Source organism: Canis lupus, chromosome 15, assembly GCF_048164855.1.
Source record: "Canis lupus baileyi chromosome 15, mCanLup2.hap1, whole genome shotgun sequence".
NCBI classification, from domain to species: Eukaryota; Metazoa; Chordata; class Mammalia; order Carnivora; family Canidae; genus Canis; species Canis lupus.
This window is the reverse complement of record NC_132852.1, coordinates 12079541-12088127: the sequence shown is the minus strand read 5'-3', so window position 1 is coordinate 12088127 and position 8587 is coordinate 12079541.

Genomic DNA, 8587 nt, shown 5'->3' with positions numbered 1-8587 from the left:
TTTTTAAGATTTTATTTATTTATTCATGAAAGACACACAGAGAGAGAGAGGCAGAGGCACAGAGGAGAAGCAGGCTCCATGCAGGGAGCCCGACGTGGGACTTGATCCCGGGACTCCAGGATCACACCGTGGGCTAAAGGCAGGTGCCAAACCGCTGAGCCACCCAGGGATCCCCATTCCCCAACCAGTTCTAATCCTTCTGCACAATGTTGAATGAGCCTGAAGCTATTATAGACAGTGGATGACTTATCTAATATATTAATATATATGAAGATAAGATGAAACATTTGAGTTTGAATTGATGAATTTTGCTTTCAACTAAATTATTCCAAGAGCTCTGTTTGTTCACCACAAATGCCCCCTCTATTAGTTTCCTATGGTTGCTGTAACAAATTATCACAAACTTGATGGTAAAATATATTTATTCTCTTATAATTCTGGAGGGCAGAAATCTGGAATTAGTTCCACTGGGCTAGATCAAAGTGTTGTCAGGGCCATCCTCCCTCCAGGGGCTATAGGGAAATCTATTTTTTTGACCCTTCTAAGCTTCTGGTGGTAGTTCCTGGCATTCCTTGGCCTGTAGCCATATCATTCAGATGGGTCTGTGTCTCCAAGCTCATATTGCCTTTTCCTGTGTGGGCTTATAAAATCTCCCCTTGCCTCCTGTTCATAAAGATACCTATGATTGTGTTTAGGTTCCACTTGGATAATCAATGAAAATCTTCTTGTCTTAAGATCTTTAACTTAATTATACCTGCAAAGTCTATCTATCTATCTATCTATCTATCTATCTATCTATCTATCTATCTATCATCTATCTATCTCATAAAAGGTGATATTCACAGATTCCAGTCCAGGTATCAGTATATGGATGTCTTTTGGGGACCCATTATTCAGACTCTCACACCTCCTACTCCATTACACAAATGCCAAGAACTACCAGCAAATACTATAAATTATGTGAAAAGAAAAAATTAACTGATTAAGACATCAGCAATCTTTCCCATAGTTTAATTTATTTCAGATTTTGGATTTCCAAGTCTCAGTAATTTATGTCATCTCTGCTTTAGTTTGTCTATATAGAAATTAAATTATAATTCATTAATGAGTAAAGAAGAAATGTGTAAAGCCTGCAACTTTGAAATATACATTTGTTGTTTTTCTACTGTGTATGTATGGCTTCTTTATCTTAAGCATCAGAGCACAATTCTAAAAGTTTAATGAGAATGGACAAATACCATTACTCTGTTTCAACTATAAGTCTTGTATGAAAAATAATTTGCACAGTATTTTCAATTCCGTTATTACAATTTTTGCCACAAGAATGAGGTGTCAGATTTTTATTGTCTGATATATATTGAGAATTAGAATTGCTTGCCCTACCACCCTGACCTTTATCCATATTCTGCATTTTGATTGGCTAACCTTTTCTACTTCTTCTTCCTATTTATAGCTTTACTAAACTGAGAGGAACAGGTGAAATGTCCAGCCGGTAAATACAAAGAATAGCAGAAGGTCAAGCTGATAGAGAGAATGGCGAAATTTCACATAGGATATGTAACATTCCAATGTCAGGGCTTCATTCTCAGTAAAGAATTTAAATAAGAATATAAAATAGCATAACTGAATCCATTCTCTAAAAATGAATAAAAGAAATGTGTCAAATTTAACCCATTCTACACAGTGATGCAATTTCCTGAATGTCCATGGAAATATCCTTGAAAGATTACTTGAGGTCACAAAGTCAGTTTTCATTATCACTAAAGTGATGCATACATATATTTGTATCTTAAGCCCTGTATAAGGAAAGCTATTTCAGATCTGTCATCTTTCTTGGTTGATACAAAATCACAGATTGATTATGACTGCCACCAGCTCTTTTCTGACAGAATGTGTGCTGATGGACTCTAAAAGGAAACTACAGTTCACAACTAGTGAAGACTTAGCCATTTTATTCCAAATACCTAGATAACCAAACTTTCTTTTTTCACACTTTCTTTTGAGCTATTTCACTTGCAAGAACATATCCAGCTAGAGTAATCCAGATGCACTAATTTTTCTAACATTAGTATTCTTAATATATTTATAATCAGAAATGTACCAAAATACCGCTTAACTTCAGAGGAAACTATCTTTTGGAAATTGGACACTAGGGAAATATTTACTTTCAAACTAAATTTAAATTTGCTCTAGACTTTAAATTACAGCAATTAAAATTATTATTTTATATGTATATTCAACAAATAAAAAAAAATCTCCAAAACAAATTTGTTTATAAATGCTACTTCAAATGCAATTTTAAAAGATTGTATTAAACAAATGAGCAAATAGTAAAGATTCCTTAAGATTTCTTCTACACCTTGATTCAGTATGCCTAACATCTTTAAGGAAAGTTAAAGTATAAAATATGTCCTTTTTAAAAAAAAAAGATTTTATTTATTTATTTATTTATTCATGAGAGACACACACACAGAGAGAGAGAGAGAGAGAGAGGCAGAGACGCAGGCAGAGGGAGAAGCAGGCTCCCTGCAGGGAGCCCGACACGGGACTCGATCCCAGATCCCTAGATTCCCCTGAGCCGAAGGGAGAAGCTCAACTGCTGAGCCACCCAGGTGTCCCTAATTATGTTCTTAAGTTATCCAATACCTTTCAAAACATAGACATATTCTCTCTTTGAAGAGCTTCTATTGTCTTTGAAAAAATATGAACATAATAAAAATACTAAAGAATAAACATATTTTGCCTGGCCAAGGTTTAAATGTCCTCATCCTAGCATTAGAGAGCTTGTGGGTACCAAAAATAATCCTTTTACAGATAAAGAAATTTATCTCAGAGATTAGTCCCACAACTAGATAAGTATCTTCCTTCAATTCAAAAGACAACTAGGATGTATCAGCAAAATAAAATATGAAACAGAAAACAAACTTTAAAAAAATTTTCAGAAATAACAGAGGTTCTTTCTGTTATTTATACTCCACATAAAATGATTTTATGTTTTTATTATATCAAGATAAATGTTATCAACACTTTGGTTCAAAAAACAAAATAAAAATAAATAAAAACCCACAAAATAATCTCTAGTATTTGGTATGCCATATGTCTAGTATAGTATATAGTAACATATATGAGTATGCTATATATCTCCAAGATAAAGTATATCATATATCTACTATGATATATACATAGAGCATATCATATATCTCAAGAGAGATATGGACATAGTTGTAGTTAGTTGGAGAGGGATGAGAGACTGAACAAGGATTTCTGTTGTTTTTACTTACAGTGTCATATTATTTCAAACATTTTAAATCTACTAGGAACAATCTGCTAGGAGAAGTACAGGTTAAACATCAAGAGAAAGAAGACAATCAGAGTAGAAATTTCTTGAGAATATGAAAGGGTATATAACTGAAGCATCTGAGAAGGATCTGGACCTGGCCATGAACTGAGGGAATCAAAATGATGGGGTGGATTTGTATGGAAGTTTAGGGAACTGATTTTTTAAAAATATTTTATTTATTCATGAGAGACAGAGAGAGAGAGAGAGAGAGAGAGAGAGAGAGAAACAGAGACATAGGCAGAGGGAGAAGCAGGCTCCATGCAGGGAGCCCCCCGATGTGGGACCCGATCCCAGGACTCCAGGATCACACTCTGAGCTGGAAGTCAGATGCTTAACTGCTGAGCCACCCAGGTGTTCCTAGGGAACTGATTTTTTTAAATTAAAATCATGAGAAGTGAAATCTTATTTGTAAAAGAAGACAAGTACAGGAGGATAGACCTAAAAAAAAGTGGAAGAGTCAATGAGAAGAACATTCCACGAAGATAAGGCAAAATCAGAACCAGGAATAACTCAATATTTGACAAGTAAGCTCAAAGGAAAGCATGATGTAGCGAGGGAACATGACAGTGGCTTTAGCTATTTGGGTGATGGAATAACTACAGACAACAGAACTCTAGGCATAGACTGAGAAGATGGTACCCACCCTGTGGTATCTTTCTGGCAATCCAAAATCCTGCCACAGAAGTAGTGATTCTTGTCTAAAAGCCAATACTTCAAATTTTATGATTTAAATTTATTTCATGATGTATTGGTACTCAATGGACAATGACCTATGGATTTTAAAGTATTAAGAGCTAGCGAAAACAGAAAAATAAAAACTAGTTTTTATTAGAGACCACAAATTTGGGACGCCTGGGTGGCTCAGTGGTTGGGCATCTGCCTTCAGCTCAGGGCATGATCCTGGGGTTCCAGGATCAAGTCCCACATTGGGCTTCTGGATGAAGCCTGCTTCTCTTCCCTCTGCCTGTGTCTCTGCCTCTCCGAGTCTCTTATGAATAAATAAATAAAATCTTTTTTTAAAAAAAAGGAGAGACCACAAATTTACTGCACTGTAAAAAAAAATAATAATAAAGCAAATGAAAAACAAACATAATATAAAATAGGAAAAAAACTATTGAACTCAATTCTCCAGTATACCTTTCACGAAGAGTAGACAAATACTGATCTGGTTACTGTAGATCAAAGAAATTTTTAGTTATAAGGATATTGTGTTTAGAACTAGAAGAATTTGACCTCCTAAGCAATAAGTACAAGATTATTCTGGGTAAAAAGCCTTCACACATTATTAATTTTCCTTTTTTAACTAAAATTATAGTTTAAATAATACCTCAACATTTGTTTTAACAATAGTATGCCCTGAGTTACAGAATTCTAGCAAGACAGGGACACCTGGGTGGCTCACTGGTTGAGTATCTGCCTTCAGCTCAAGGTGTGATTCCCGAGTCCCAGGATTGAGTCCTGCATCGGCTCCCCACGGGGAGCCTGCTTCTCCCTCTATGTCTCTGCCTCTCTCTCTCTGTGTCTCTCATAAATAAATAAATAAAATCTTTAATAAAAGAAAAAAAATTCTAGTAAGACAAATAAAAAAAATGAAACAAAACTTTAAAAGGACATTAGAAATTCTTAAGCCTTTATTTCATAAAGCCTGAAACATGTTTTACATGATAAATTTTCTGAATATATTTGAAATATAATTGGGACATCTGTGTGGCTCAGTCATTTAAGCATCCGACCCTTGGTTTCAGCTCAGGTTATGATCTCAGGGTCATGAGATCCAGCCCCATGTTGGGCTCTGTGCTCAGCACAGAGTCTGCTTGAGATTCTTTCCCCTGTCTTCTCCCTCTTCCTTTGCTCCCCCTACAACTTCCATGCACTCTCTCTCTAAAATAAATAAATATAATCTTAAAAAGGAAATATAATCAAATTACTAATTCTTGATTTCTATACATTAATGGGAAGTAGGAAAACATACTCAAATTTACATCAATATTACTTATTTTTTATTTAGAAATATGATCATTATAAACTACATACAGTTTTTAAGATCCAAAATTACAGTATTAGGAAGCCCTAGATTTGACTGATTGTTGACTGCTGTTAGTCGTGAAGCCAACATCATTATTTCAGTAAATTGGCATCACTCATCAGTTGACTGGCATAAAGTTATATTACTATCATTTGTACTTGTTTCACTTCCAAAAGCACAGTCAACAAGTAGGAAAGCAAAACAATATTGACACAACATGACTTCATTATATCTTACTATGATAGAAATCTCATACTGTGGGAGGGATTATTGTTAAATTTACAGTTTATATTATTAAAGAATACAAACCAGATTAATGAAGTGGAAGCTGTAATGAAGATAACATTTTCTTGAATTGACTGAATCAAATAATTTAAATGCCTTATATACATATGTAGATTTTAAATTCTATAGTTTCTCAGAATAAAGCAATGACACATCAAGATCACTAATCAAATAATAAATATGAATCTTCGGTTGACCTATGAGTTAAATAAGCTATTTTGTAACTCCTGTTTCCAACTACATACAGATAATGCTTATTTTTAAAAATCAATATTCTATACTTTTAGGTAAGACATAACTTATTTACTAAACCTCTGACATTTATAAAGAATTTAAAGCAACAAAACAGAAATAATTTAGCATAAAAATAAAAGGCTTATAATATACTATATGATATATAAATATAAGTAAGCAAATAGATAAATAAAACATAATAATAATAAGGAAAATCAGAGAGGAAAAAAAATATGAACAAACAGGTGTGAGTTTAGTATCTAAAATTGCAAGCCCTAAAGCCCCCTCCTGTTGCTTTGAGGAAGTTAAAAATTTGACTTAAGTCTTCATAGATGTTAAGAGAAGAGGAAATTGCAGAAAGTTGCTGGAGCTAGGGTATCAACAAAAACAAAAGCAGACCACTGGTTGGGAGTAGAGCCTACATCATGGGAATCAGACTCAGGAGTACTTCCTTCCCTAGATAGTTTTTCTCCTAAGTGCTTGATAAACATAACCTTATTTTGATCCCTATAACAACCTCCAAATAAACATTTAAAGAATTTATACAGCTCAACACCAAAAATAAATATATAAATAATCAATCAATAAATCTGATTAAAAAGTAGGTAGAAGACCTGGAAAGACGTTTTTCCAAAGAAGATATGGAGATGGTCAACGGACATGTGAAAAGATGCTTAACATCACTAATCTTTAGGGAAATGAGATATCATCTCACTCCAGTCAGAATGGCTAGTATCAAAAAGACAGCAAATAAGAAGTGTTGATAAAGATGTGGAGAAAGAGAAAACATTGTGCAGTGTTGGTGGGAAGGCAAACAGTTGCAGCCACTGTACAAGACGGTATGTAATTTCCTCAAAAAAATTACAAATATAAATACTACATAACCCAGTAATTCCACTTCTAGATATTGACCAACAACACAAAAAGCACTCATTCAAAAAGATGCATGCACCCCTATCTTCACTGCAGTTATTTACAATAGCCAAGATATGAAAGTAACCTAGGTAACCATCAATAGATGAATGGATAAAGTAATGGTATAGATACACAATGGAATAGTATTCAGGCATTAAATAAATCTTGCCACTTCCAACAACATGGATGGATCGAAAGGATATTAAGAAACTAAGAAACATATGTCAGAGAAAGACAAATACCATATGATTCCATTTATATATGGAATCTAAACAAAACAAAACAAACAAAAAGAAATAGACTCATAAATACAGAGAACAAAGTAATGGTTGCCTGAGAGGTTAGGGGGTGAGGGATGGGCAAAATAGGTGAAAGGGATTAAGAGGTACAAGCTCCCAGTTACAAAAATAAATGAGTCAAAGAAGTGAAAAGTAGCACATAGGGAATATAGTTAATGATATTGTAATGAATTTGTATAGTGGCAGATGGTGACTACACTTACTGTGGGGGACACTGCATAATGTGTATAATTGTAGAATTACTATGTTGTACACCTGAAAGTAATATAATAGTGTATACCAACCATACTTCAGTAAAAATGATAATTATTATTAATAAGAATAAGAAAGTGATATAAGGACCAAAGTGTTTATTTAACTTTACCAAGAATAATTTTAGAAATTAATACAGGCAAGATTTAAAACCAAGTATGTCTGACTCCAATCCTCTATTCTCAACCAGCACTTATATAATAAATACTGAATTCAATTTTATTGAATTATTTCTTATAAATACATGTGAATCAATTGTTTTATACCAACATGCAATTCATAGTGTTTGGAGAGTGGAGATAAGGAAATTACACAAAATTATGAGATCCAGCTGATTGTCTTGAATAATCTCTTCATCTTTTTGTTCTGCTTTGCTTGTTTTAATTGGAAGGAATGAATATGTATAAACGTATCTTTTTGGTTTTGTGGTGATTTTTTTGTTTTTTTGTTTTTTTTTCCCTCTTGACACAGATGGTATTGATTCAAAGATAAAATCTCCTAAGTAGTGGATGGGATAAGGCTGATTGATGCTGTCAGTTAAAATCAGATCCATGTGCCTGCATGGGCAGTGAACACCACTTCTGGAAACTGAGAACGCCACCAAGGACACAGTCTGAAGACACGGCCAAGCTTCTTGACTTCAGGCTGCTCCCTGAACCCCCCAGTCTCTGAGCAGCTGCCTCATCTACTTTGGGTTCCATTTATTATCAGCAGGGTCCTTCTTTCCTCATGCTTCCCTATTTAGAATTTCCTTCTTTTGACCCAATGACCAAGCTCCAGAATAGTCCTATTCCTTTTGACTACTCTTCTAGTTCAGCCCACCTCAGGGAAAAACAGCTTCTGGCTCATTCTAGCCAATAATTCGGTCTGCTGCCAAGACCTACAAGGCTATACTCTGCTAAGTGACTAATTGTATAAAATCCCCTTATTCAAACGGTTAAAGCATTTATATTATGTTCTTTTGAATAATAATAATAAAATAAAAAAAAACTCAAACAAACAAAAAACCATGAAACAAAACAAAACAAAAAACCAACCAAATACAGTTTCAAATGAGCCATTTACTCAGCAGTTCATTCAGGGGGAAATAAAATCAGTTTCAATATAAAGTTGAACTTCAAATTCATGACCATAAATTGAATTTGTATAATTCTCACAAACCCTGATTCTAATTAATTTCCACACCTAAAGTTGTCATTTTTAGAAATGATCACAGTTGCTTAATGTGCTCTACGT